Raw genomic sequence first — 14,221 nt, forward strand, 5'->3', positions numbered from 1 at the left:
GGTTTGAAAAATCATATTTATGTACTTGCATGCGAGTTAATTCCATGTGCAGCAAATTAGAAGGAATTTTCAAACATATTGCTCTCATGGCATGGACACATGCATGGACTGCCATGGCATTTTAATTCCAAAAAAATAAAAAATGATCAGAAAAACAGGAAACCTTGCTTGATGTAGTGTCATGCCAGCAAGATGATGTGGTAAAAAAAATTGCCTGTTTCACAAAAGTTTTGACACACAACCCTCACAAACTGGAGCAACTCACTAGAACGCTCGTGGTTCTGAGAGGGAACAATGCATGTTTGATGACGAACGAGAAATAGCTTCCTCTTACAGCCTTGAAATTTTTCTATGTTTATTAACATGCACTAATACAACTGTCATGTGAAAACATGGAAAATTTCATGGGTCATTTGACCTTTTATAGACATTTAATTGATTTTCAAGCCATTTAATGACCGTAATTCAAATTTGAACTACATGTACATGCAACGACTAACCATAACGGTTTGAAAAATCATATTTGTGTACTTGTGTGCGAGTTAATTCCGTGTGCAATAAATTAGAAGGAATTTTCAAACATATTGGTCTCGCGACATGGACACATGCATGGAGTGCCATGGCATTTTCATTCCAAAAAATTAAAAAATGATCAGAAACAGATGAAACCTTGCTTGATGTAATGTCATGCCACCAAGATGATGTGGTAAAAATTTTGGCATGTTTGACAAAAGTTTGGACACACACCCCTCACAAACCGAAGCAACTCACTATAAGGCCCGTGTTTCCGAGACGGAACAATGCATGTTTGATGACGAACGGGAGATAGCTTCCCCTTATGGCCTTCAAATTTTTCTACATTTAACATGAACTAATACAACTGTCATGTGAAAATCCCTCAAAAAACCTGTCATGTGAAAATATGGAAAATTTCAGGGGTCATTTGACCTTTTAAAGACACTTAAGTGATTTTCTAGCCATTTAATGACCGTAATTCAAATTTGAACTACATCTACATGCAACGGCAAACCATAACGGTTTGAAAAATCATATTTGTGTACTTGTGTGCGAGTTAATTCCATGTGCAGTAAATTAGAAGGAATTTTCAAACATATTGCTCTCATGGCATGGACACATGCATGGACTGCCATGGCATTTTAATTCCAAAAAAATAAAAAATGATCAGAAAAACATGAAACCTTGCTTGATGTAATGTCATGCCACCAAGATGATGTGGTAAAAAATTGGCCTCTTTGACGAAAGTTTTGACACACACCCCTCACAAACCGGAGCAACTCACTAGAATGCTCGTGGTTCCGAGAGGGAACAATGCATGTTTGATGACGAACGGGAAATAGCTTCCTCTTACAGCCTTCAAATTTTTTCTATGTTTATTAACGTGCATTAATACAACTGTCATGTGAAAATTTGAAAAATTTCATGGGTCATTTGACCTTTTAAAGAAATTGAAATGATTTTCTAGCCATTTAATGACCGTAATTCAAATTTGAACTACATCTATATGCAACGGCTAACCATAACGGTTTGAAAAATCATATTTTGTGTACTTGTGTGCGAGTTAATTCCTTATGCAGTAAATTAGAAGGAATTTTCAAACATATTGGTCTCGCGACATGGACACATGCATGGAGTGCCATGGCATTTTAATTCCAAAAAATAAAAAAATGATCAGAAACACATGAAACCTTGCTTGATGTAATGTCATGCCACCAAGATGATGTGGTAAATTTTTTGGCATGTTTGACAAAAGTTTGGACACACACCCCTCACAAACCGTAGCAACTCACTAGAAGGCTCATGTTTCCGATAGGGAACAATGCATGTTTGATGACGAACGGGAGATAGCTTCCCCTTATGGCCTTCAAAATGTTTCTACATTTAACATGCACTAATACAACTGTCATGTGAAAATTTGGAAAATTTCTGGGGTCATTTGACCTTTTAAAGACTCTTAAGTGATTTTCTAGCCATTTAATGACCGTCATTCAAATTTGAACTACTTCTACATGCAACGGCTAACCATAACGGTTTGAAAAATCATATTTGTGTACTTGTGTGCGAGTTAATTCCATGTGCAGTAAATTAGAAGGAATTTTCAAACATATTGCTCTCATGGCATGGAGACATGCATGGACTGCCATGGCATTTTAATTCCAAAAAATTAAAAAATGATGAGAAAAACATGAAACCTTGCTTGATGTAATGTCATGCCACCAAGATGATGTAGTAAAAAAATTGGCGTGTTTGACGAAAGTTTTGACACACACCCCTCACAAGCCGGAGCAACTCACTAGACCGCTCGTGGTTCCGGGATGGAACAATGCATGTTTGATGATGAACGGGAAATAGCTTCCTCTTACAGCCTTCAAATTTTTTCTATGTTTATTAACGTGCACTAATACAACTGCATGTGAAAATTCGGAAAATTTCATGGGTCATTTGACCTTTTAAAGACATTTAAGTGATTTTCTAGCCATTTAATGACCGTAATTCAAATTTGAACTACATCTACATGCAACGGCTAACTATAACGGTTTGAAAAATCATATTTGTGTACTTGTGTGCGATTTAATTCCTTGTGCAGAAAATTAGAAGGAATTTTCAAACATATTGGACTCGCGACTTGGACACATGCATGGTGTGCCATGGCATTTTTATTCCAAAAAATAAAAAAATGATCGCATGAAACCTTGCTTGATGTAATGTCATGCCACCAAGATGATCTGGTAAAAATTTTGGCATGTTTGACAAAAGTTTGGACACACACCCCTCACAAACCGAAGCAACTCACTAGAAGGCTCGTGTTTCCGAGAGGGAATAATGCATGTTTCATGACAAAATGGGAGATAGCTTCCCCTTACGGCCTTCAAATTTTTCTACATTTAACGTGCACTAATACAACTGCCATGTGAAAATTTGGAAACTTTTAGGGGTCATTTGACCTTTTAAAGACATTTAAGTGATTGTCTAGCCATTTAATGACCATAATTCAAATTTGAACTACATTTACGTGCAACAGCTAACCATAATGGTTTGAAAAATCATATTTGTGTACGTGTGTGCGTGTTAATTCCATGTGCAGTAAATTAGAAGGAATTTTCAAACATATTGGTCCCACGACATGGACACATGCATGGAGTGCCATGGCATTAAAATTCCAAAAAATAAAAAATGATCTGAAAAACATGAAACCTTCCTTGATGTAATGTCATTCCACCAAGATGATGTGGTAAAAAAATTGGCCTGTTTGACGAAAGTTTGGACACACCCCCCTCACAAACCGGAGCAACTCACTAAAAGGCTTGTGGTTCCTTGAGGGAACAATGCATGTTAGATGACGAACGGGAGGTAGCTTCCCCTTACGGCCTTCAAATTTTTTCTACATTTAACGTGCACTAATACAACTGTCATGTGAAAATATGGAAAATTTCAGGGGTCATTTGACCTTTTGACATTTAAGTGATTTTCTAGCCATTTAATGACCGTAATTCAAATTTGAACTACATCTACATGCAACAGCTAACCATAACGGTTTGAAAAATCATATTTGTGTACTTGTGTGTGAGTTAATTCCATGTGCAGTAAATTTGAAGGAATTTTCAAATATATTGGTCTCACGGCATGGACACATGCATGGAGTGCCATGGCATTTAAATTCCAAAAAATAAAAAAATTATCAAACAAACATGAAACCTTGCTTGATGTAATGTCATGCCACCAAGATGATGTGGTAAAGAAATTGGCCTATTTGACGAAAGTTTGGACACACCCCCCTCACAAACCAGAGCAACTCACTAGAAGGCTCATGGTTCTGAGAGGGAACAATGCATGTTTGATGATGAACGGGAGATAACTTCCTCTTACGGCCTTCAATTTTTTTTCTACATTTAACGTGCACTAATACAACTGTCATGTCAAAAATTGGAAAATTTTAGGGGTCATTTGACCTTTTAAAGACATTTAAGTGATTTTCTACCCACTTAATGACCGTAATTCAAATTGGAACTTCATCTACATGCAAAGGCTAACCATAACGGTTTGAAAAATCATATTTGTGTACTTGTGTGCGAGTTAATTCCATGTGCAGTAAATTAGAAGTAATCTTCAAATATAGTGGTCTCATGGCCTGGACACATGCATGGAGTGCCATGGCATTTTAATTCCAAAACATTTAAAAATGATCAGAAAAACATGAAATCCTGCTTCATGTAATGTCATGCCACCAAGATGATGTGGTAAAAAAATTGGCCTGTTTGACGGAAGTTTGGACAGACACCCCTTACAAACCGGAGCAACTCACTAGAAGGCTTGTTGTTCCGAGGGGGAACAATGCATGTTTGATGACGAACGGGAGATAGCTTCCTCTTACGGCCTTCAATGTTTTTACGTTTAACATGCAATACTACAAGTATCATGTGAAAATTTGGAAAATGCTAGGGGTCATTTGACCTTTTAAAGACATTTAAGTGATTTTCTAGCCATTTAACGACCGTAATTCAAATTTGAACTACATCTACATGCAACGGCTAATCATAACTGTTTGAAAAATCATATTTTTGTGTACTTGTCTGTGAGTTAAAAAATCATCGATGTAAATATTTGGTGTTCAAAAAAGAAAATGTGAAGATCTGGCAATACAACCGGCCCCCACACGATTAGCACTCTATTTCATGGCTCGAGGTTTGGTAGGTGAGTGGCGGGGGTCATTAATCAGACATGGTTCTGTATTGGAAACCCTCAGCTATTATGTTCACACACGGATTTTACTACGGGAATCGTGAGTAATTCAAACTAGAGTACTCGTAAATTCTGGTGACCGGCATGTGTGCTGTTCCCGTCGATCTATATTCCGGCCACCAATAAATACTACCTTGCTCACGTCGTACCGCCTACATTCTCATCTACGTCCTCCCCTCCCTCGCCCTCTCTCTATCTCTCTCTCAAATCTCTGCCATGGCGCCGCCGGTCTGCCCATGCGCCGACGAGGAGTCGCCACCCCCCGAGGACGCTCACTCGAATAGCAGCGACGAGGACCCCTACGCTCCGCCGGACGAGGTTGCACCGGACCCCCCTACTTTGGATTGGTTTTGGGGCCAGTACAATCTTTCTCTGTAGAAGTCGCTGCCACCGACTGAGGAAGCCAGGCAAGTGGCATTCAAGAAGGAGATGGCGGAGGAAGAAGCCAGGTAACAGGCAGCCTGTGAAGCCCGTTATGCCACCTGGAAAAAGTAGGTGGCGGAGCTTTGGGGGTGGGCGCATCATCGTGCGGAGGAGGTGTATGAAGATGGGTACTTCACGAGGAAGGTCAAAGGCGCTGGGCGCCTCATCACTGCATGGAGGTGGGCCGATAAGCTCCAGCGTGCCACCGATGAGGAGCTCCGGTGGGTGCCCAACGAAATGGCAAGATCCTTCGCGCTCGTCCGCCAATAAGAGGCAGATCGGTACATCAAGCGCTGCGAGGCGGAGGAGGCGGAGTACGGCCTCCGCACTGGGAAGACACCGCGCACCAGGGAGCAGCTGGCGAGGGGCTGCCGGAATACTGGCCCCAGGAGGGATTATTAGTTTTAGTATTGTTCGTTTTCAATTTTATGCATTGTACCTAGTAGTTAAGTATCATCACGTATATGTGATGATATTATATATATTCTATGATGAACTAGTTAACAATTAATATATATATATATGTGACGCCCCCGATTTGACCGTACACTAATCATGCACGCAAATGTGTACGATCAAGACCAGGGACTCACGGGAAGATATCACAACACAACTCTAAAACATAAATAAGTCATACAAGCATTATAATACAAGCCAGAGGCCTCGAGGGCTCGAATACAAGTGCTCGATCATAGACGAGTCAGCGGAAGCAACAATATCTGAGTACAGACATAAGTTAAACAAGTTTGCCTTAAGAAGGCTAGCACAAACTGGGATATAGATCGAACGAGGCGCAGGCCTCCTGCCTGGAATCCTCCTAACTACTCCTGGTCGTCGTCAGCGGGCTGCACGTAGTAGTAGGCACCTCCAGTGTCGTAGGTGTCGTCGTCGACGGTGGCGTCTGGCTCCTGGACTCCAGCATCTGGTTGTGACAACCAGATAGAAAGGAAAAGGGGAAAAGAGGGAGAGAAGCAACCGTGAGTACTCATCCAAAGTACTCGCAAGCAAGGAGCTACACTACATATGCATGGGTATATGTGTAAAGGGGCATATCAGTGGACTGAACTGCAGAATGCCGGAATAAAAGGGGGATAGCTAGTCCTGTCGAAGACTACGCTTCTGGCCATCTCCATCTTGCAGCATGTAGAAGAGAGTAGATTGAAGTCCTCCAAGTAGCATCGCATAGCATAATCCTACCCGGCGATCCCCTCCTCGTCGCCCTGTTAGAGAGCAATCACCGGGTTATATCTGGCACTTGGAAGGGTGTGTTTTATTAAGTACACAGTTCTAGTTGTCATAAGGTCAAGGTACAACTCCGGGTCGTCCTTTTACCAAGGGGCGCGGCTATTCGAATAGATAAACTTCCCTGCAGGGGTGCACCACATAACCCAACACGCTCGATCCCATTTGGCTAGACACACTTTTCTGGGTCATGCCCGGCCTCGTAAGATCGACACGTCGTAGCCCCACCTAAGCACAACAGAGAGGTCAGCACGCCGGTCTAACCCTATGCGCGCAGGGGTCTGGGCCCATCGCCCTATGCACACCTGCACGTTGCGTACGCGGCCGGAAGCAGACCTAGCCTAGTGGCGTTCCAGTCCAATCCGGCGCGCGCCACTCATTCGCTGACGTCACGAAGGCTTCGGCTGATACCACGACGCCGGGATACCCATAACTACTCCCGCGTAGATGGCTAGTGCGTATAGACCAAATGGCCAGACTCAGATCAAATACCCAGAACTCGTTAAGCGTGTTATTTATCCGCGAACGCCGACCAGGGCCAAGCCCACCTCTCTCCTGGGTGGTCTCAACCTGCCCTGCCGCTCCACCACAAAGTAACAGTCGGGGGCCGTCAGGAACCCAGGCCCACCTCTACCGGGGTGGAGCCACCTGTCCTTTCAGCCTCCTCATCAGAATCACTTGCGGGTACTCCTCGAGCCGACCCGACTTTAGTCACCACATGTGTCATGTATATAATGTATATAGTATATACCCGTGATCACCTTCCGAAGTGATCACGGCCCAGTAGTATAGCATGGCAGACGGACAAGAGTGTAGGGACACTGATGGAACACTAGCATCCTATACTAAGCAGTAGGATAGCAGATAAGGGTAACAACTGTAGCAACAATGACAGGCTATGCATCAGGATAGGATTAACGGAAAGCAGTAACATGCTACACTACTCTAATGCAAGCAGTATAGAGAAGAATAGGCGATATCTGGTGATCAAGGGGGGGGGGCTTGCCTGGTTGCTCTGGCAAGTAGGGGTCGTCAAATCCGTAGTCGAACTGGGGGTCGCCGGTAGTCTCGGGGTCTACCGGAAAGAATTAACGGAGGGGGAACACAATAAATAACAGAGCAATCAGAACAACACAAAGCGTAACATGACAATACGCGGTGCTAGGTGTGCCCTAACGCGGTAGTAGGTGATATCAGCAAAGGGGGGAAACATCCGGGAAAGTTTTCCCGAAGTTTGCATTTTTCGGACAGATGAAACGGAGGGGGAAAGTTGCAAGTTTGTTATGCTAGGGACGTCTGGCGGACGAACGGACTGCGGATTCGGATTCGTCTCGTCGTTCTGAGCAACTTTCATGTAGAAAGTATTTCCATCTGAGCTACGGTTTAAAAGATATGATTTTCTAAAGATTTACTAATTTCTGGAATTTAATTAATCATTTAACAGAATTCGAAATTGGATTTATGACATCAGCATGATGTCATGCTGACATCAGCAGTCAACAGGGGTTGACTAAGTCAAACTGACATGTGGGTCCAATAGGACCCACCTGTCATTCTCTGTTTAGGTTAATTAGGGTTTATCTAATTAATTACTGTTTAATTAAATTAACTAATTAATTAGATTAATTTAAACAGGGTTAATTAACTTAATTAATTAACTACTTTTATTTTTATTTTTATTTTCTTTATTTATTTATTTATTTATTTATTAATTGAGTTATTATTTTTATTTTTATTTTTAATTCTTTATTTTCTTTTTTTTTATTAAACGTTTTGGGGCGTGGGCCCCTATGTCATAGGCCCGTGTGGCCAACGAGGTTAACGGGCGCGGGGTGCGGGCGTGGGCGCCCGTGCACCCGAACGGGGCAACAGGGGTGCCGGCGGTGGCCGTAGCCCGGCACGGCGGGGCAAGGCCATGGCTTCGGCGGGGCTCGTGGGCCGGTGCGGTAGAGCGGTGCGGGGCGGCGGTGAGCGCTGCCACGCGTCGGGCTGCGACGTCAGCGGCGGGCGATGCCGCGGAAAACAGCAGCGGTAGTGTAGTAGCGGGGCGCGCGCGGGGAAGGGCGCGTACGGCGAGTGGGCGGCGGCCCGGCGAAGTGCACAGGGGCGCGGCGACGCACGACGGTGGATGTGTGGGACGGCGGGGAAAGGGAAGCAGGGGGAATGGGGTTCTCACCCCCGTTGCAGGGGAGTTTGGCGGCGAGGCGCGATTGCGCCGACGGGGACGAGGACGAGGCGGACGGCGGTGAGGTTCGGGGTCGGCCGGCGATGGAGAGGCGGGGCGGGGCAGTCCAGCGACCGACGAGGTGGGGCGTCGGGCTGGCGCCGGGGACGAGCGCCGGCGCCAGGGGCGCGGGGCGGCACCGGGAGGCGTCAGGCTCGGCGAGGCGGCGCCGGCCGTCGCCGATGACGACGGGATCGGGAGCGGCGCATCTAGATCGGGGAGAGGGGGGAAGAGAGCGAGGGGAGAGTGGGTGGTTGGGCTAGGGTTTCGGGGGGTGGGGGATATGGGGAGTGCGGGGTGGGCCTCCTGGTGGCCTGGGTGGCCAGTTGGGCCGAATGGCCCAGGGGGAGGGGGGCTTTGTCTTTCCCCTTTTTTGTTTCTTTTCTGTTTTCTTTTCTTTATTTTCTTTTCTATTTTATTCTTTTAATTTCTGTTTTATAAAATATAAATACAACTCCTAAATTGATGTGGTAAAGAAGAAGAAGAAGAAGAAGAAGAAGAAGAAGAAGAAGAAGAAGAAGAAGAAGAAGAAGAAGAAGAAGAAGAAGAAGAAGAAGAAGAAGAAGAAGAAGAAGAAAAGAAGTAGAAGGCGGGGGATGAGAAGAAGTAGAAGAATGAGAAGAAGTAGAAGTAGTAGAAGAATGAGAAGACCCCCTGACCCCCCAACCCCGACACCACACCCCGACACCCGACCCCGACTCCACCCCGACACCCGACCCCCTAACCCCCTGACCCCGACACGACACCCCGACCCCCCGACCCCGAAACAGCACCCCGACCCCGACACGGCACCCCGACACCGACACGACACCCCGACCCCCGACACGACACCCCCGACACCCCGACCCCGAGACCACGACCCCGACCCCGACCCCGACCCCGAGCTGACCCGACACCCCGACCCCGACACCGACACGGCACCCCGACCCCCGACACCTCCTGAAAAGGTGTTCTTTAGCCTTCCAGAGGCCGACGGGGTCATATATTTGTGAATTATTAGTTAGGTCATATATTTTTCGATTTTGTTATGAAAAACATCATATATAATTGTGTTGATCGGGTAGTTTTAAATGTGCAGTTGTTTCATCGCTGCGAGGTTTTGTGTTCGACGACCTCGCCGTGCGTTTGACGAGCTCTGCCCCTTCGTTCGTGGGTGAGCACAAATGACATGTCCTCCTCCCCCATTAATTATTTGATCTATTCCCATGAAACTTGATAGCTAGCTATATATGTGTCTTGAATCATCAGTATGCGTAACCAATATGTGTCTCCCGTTCGAAAGCGTCATAGTTATAAATATGCATGCATTTGCATATTTATAACCTTGATTCTTTCGAATAGTCCAACGCTATCCATGGACAGCCCGAGTATGTTTAGATTGGGTTCGTTTTCCCATATGCTTTACTCCGGATCCGACGCATAAATTTCGTCAGTGCCTCCCCTGTTGTTCTCCGGGTACACATCCTCTCTGTTTATTGCAGAGACGTGTATCAGGAGAACAGCGGGGAGGTGCTGCCGAAATTTTGCGTAGGATCCGGAGCATAGCATGGGAAAATGAACCCAATCTAAACATACTCGGGTGGGATTAGGACCTATCATTACCTATTAGAGTGTAGGTTGCATGGATGTAATAAAATTGACAAAGTAGATCAACTGATGAATATATACATGCTGAATTATATATATATATATTTGTTGTGTGTCTAGTAGCTCTGAAAGTCAAGATGAGTGATCGTGCGTGGATGTACACCGGTCACACTGGTCAGAACAAATGGAGCACTGAATGGTTCACAAAAACCAAGGGGTTTGTGCGAGCCGCATTTGCAAATGGCCAGAGGAAAACCTGGTGCCCCTGTTTACGGTGCGGCAATTGGGAAAAGAGGACAGAGGCTGAAATGGGCAAACACCTGCAGAAGAGTGGTTTTACGCCCGATTATACGGTGTGGACATTTCATGGTGAGTCTGCCCAACATGACAGAGCTGAGGTGGATCGTCGTCGCACCGACGAGCATGGTACCGGGATGGAAAACATGGTGCAAGACTTTGATGATGCTCGGGATTCGGACGAGGAGATGGAGGAATCTGCAAAGGCCTTCAATGAAATGTTGGAGTCTTCAAAACGTCCGCTCCATGAGCACACTGAGCTTTGTCAGTTGGATGCCATCTCACAAGTAATGGCTCTGAAGGCTCAGTTCAACTTGGGCAGAGAATGCTACGATGCAATGATGACAGTATTTGGACGCTTTCTACCCAAAGGCCATGTAATGCCTGCAAACCTGTACCAGTCGGACAAAATCCTCCGTGCACTGAAGATGCCCTATGATAAGATACATGTCTGTGAGAAAGGATGTGTCTTGTTTAGGCTTGACTATGCGGACTTGAACTATTGTCCCATTTGCAAGTCTTCCAGGTATGTTGTGGTAGACAACGGTATGGGTGAGAAGACACAGACCAAAATCCCCGTTAATGTTCTTCGGTATATGCCAATCGTACCAAGACTTCAACGTCTTTTCATGGTCGAAGAGACGGCCAGACAGATGACATGGCACAAAACGGGCAAAAGAACCGAACTAGATGCAGATGGGAATCTGATGATTGTACACACATCGGATGGTGTTGCGTGGAAAAAGTTTGATGAATTACATGGTTACAAAGCGGCAGATCCGAGGCATCCTCGAGTCGGCATCAGCACGGATGGGTTCAGTGTGTTTGGTATGATGGCAGCCCAATACAGTTGTTGGCCCGTATTTGTCTTTCCACTCAATCTCCCCCCCGGACAGATTATGCAAAGAAAGAACATTTTCCTGACGTTGATAATTCCAGGGCCCAACTATCCGGGGAAAAATATGAATGTGTACATGCAACCGCTTAAGGACGAATTGCAAGAAGCCTGGGATAATGGGTTCAAGACATACGATGCCTATAGCAAACGGAACTTCATAATGCGTGTCTGGTACATGTACTCGACGCATGACTTGCCGGCGTATGCGCTATTCGTTGGCTGGTGTGTGCATGGAAGGTTCCCGTGCCCCACATGCAAGGGAGCTCTTGAGTTTCGTTGGCTTCAGGCCGGTCGCAAGTTTTCTTGCTTCGACATGCATAGAAAGTTCCTGAATCCTCGCCATAAGTTCAAGAAAGACAAGAAGAACTTCATCAGAGGTAGAGTTGTCAAAAACTCTGCACCACCTGCATTGACAGGCCAACAGACCCTGGATCAGTTAAACGCTCTCGAGCCAGATCCAGAGCGTCCAGGGTACTTCAAGGGGTATAATTCTAAGCACGCATGGACTCACAAAACATGCTTATGGGATCTGCCTTACTTCAAAGACCTCCTTTGCCCACACAACATCGACGTGATGCACACTGAGAAGAATATCGCCGAGGCACTTTTTGGTACATTGTTTGGCATAGATGGGAAGTCAAAGGATAATACGAAGGCTAGAGTCGATCTGGAGGCGCTATGTGATAGGCCGTTACAAAACATGAAAGAACCGAAAGGAAAGCAGAACTGGACGAAGCCAAAGGCATGGTTCAATCTTGGAAGGCCAGCTATGAGGGAAATTATCTTGTGGGTGAAAATGCAGTTGATGTTCCCCGATGGGTATGCAGCGAATCTACAGAGGGTCGCCAGTCTTGATAAATTGAAGATATTTGGTCTCAAGAGTCATGATTGGCACATATGGATTGAGCGGGTAATGCCGGTGATGTTGCGAGGAAAGGGGAGGACTTTAACCCGAGCCAGGGTCCCATTGATCCAGAGCTGGTGATGATATCTGGTGGCGGGAGGTCCCATGGCTCCATAGCCATTGGAGATGGACTTATCTGTTGTCCTAGCACTCTCCCGGAGATCAAGGCGCGCCAGTCGAGCTCCGCTCCTGAGGTAAGGCCTCGTGAACGGCCAGTGCAACTCGCCATCAAGGTTAGTGATACGTACTCAGTTATCTTTCTCCATTACATTGTGTGCGCTTCCATCAATGATTACAAATGGTCATGTGAGTGGTGTTGCAGGCTGCTATACAGACTGAGAGAGATAGAACGGAGAAACTTCTGGCGGAGGCGGCGGAGAGGCAGCGGGAGATGGAGGAGAGGACGAGAAAGATGATGGAGGAGGAGAGGGCACGGAATGACATGCAGGCAAGGGCCATGTACGAGCTCCTTGTGGTAAGTTTCTTCTGCAGATTACTTGCTAGTCTTAACATTTGAGTCTCATTACTAACTAGTATGACTCTGTTGTGAAAACCAAATGTGCAGTCTGTGTACGAGAAGTCCGGTCAGCCCGCTCCGCCGATGCCAGTGATTGCTCCTGGGAGCACGGTGAGTTTAATTTGAATGGACATTACTTGCTAGTCTTAACATTTGAGTGTCGTAATGCTAACGAAACATTGGAAATGATCTTTGGTGCAGCTTAACTCCAGAAACGCATCGCACGATCCTTCTCCAGGTAGCGGCACTAGCCACCCCGCTCCTACACCTCCCTGGTCACGGTAAGTTTCTCTAGTGTTTTGCTTAACAAATGCATAAAGACCTAGACTTAGCTTTATTTCCTCCAATATGCTTACCATAATGACCTAGAGTTAGCTTCTTTTCCTCCAAAATGACTTAATAAGCTTACTGACCTCATAAACCATCCATTTTACCTAAGTTAGCTCTAAAACGATATGTACTTAGCTAACTTATGTCAAAAATTGCATAATTAGCTCATAAACGACCCATTTCACCTAAGTTAACTCATAAACGACCCATTTCACCTAGGTTAGCTCATAAACGACCCATTTCACCTAGGTTAGCTCATAAACGATCCATTTCACCTAGGTTAGCTCATAAACGATCCATTTCACCTAACTTAGCTCATAAACGACCCATTTCACCTACGTTAACTCATAAACGACCCATTTCACCTAGGTTAGCTCATAAACGACCCATTTCACCTAGGTTAGCTCATAAACGATCCATTTCACCTAGGTTAGCTCATGAACGATCCATTTCACCTAACTTAGCTCATAAACGATCCATTTCACCTAAGATAGCTCATAAACGATCCATTTCACCTAGGTTAGCTAATAAACGATCCATTTCACCTAAGTTAGCTCATAAACGATCCATTTCAACTAATTTAGCTCATAAATGATCTAGTTCACCTAAGTTAGCTAATAAATGGCATATACTTCTTCTTCTAGTCTTCTTCTTCTTCTTCTATTCTTTTTCTTCTAGTCTTCTTTTTCTAACTTTCTTATTTGTCATTTTGCAGGTTTCGTTCACTTCACGGAAGCCAGCTTTCTATGATGGATTGCTTGTTTTTTCCTTTGATGCACTTCTTGTATTCTACTCGCTTGCTATGATGAAACTAGATTGCTATGATGAAACTTTGCATATTGTAATATGTATGGATCGATGGAACTATGTGCAACCTACTATGTATGTATGGATATATATGTGCAGGATATTTATTATGTTGGATATATATGTGCTGGCTCCTGTGATATATTTGCTGTGATATATTTCCTGTGATAATTGTTGGATATAAGAAAAACAGAATAAAAAGAAGCAGTGCAGGCTCTTTGCCGTCCGCCGCGG

The sequence above is a fragment of the Aegilops tauschii genome, chromosome 3 (genome assembly GCF_002575655.3).
Source record: "Aegilops tauschii subsp. strangulata cultivar AL8/78 chromosome 3, Aet v6.0, whole genome shotgun sequence".
NCBI classification, from domain to species: domain Eukaryota; kingdom Viridiplantae; phylum Streptophyta; class Magnoliopsida; order Poales; family Poaceae; genus Aegilops; species Aegilops tauschii.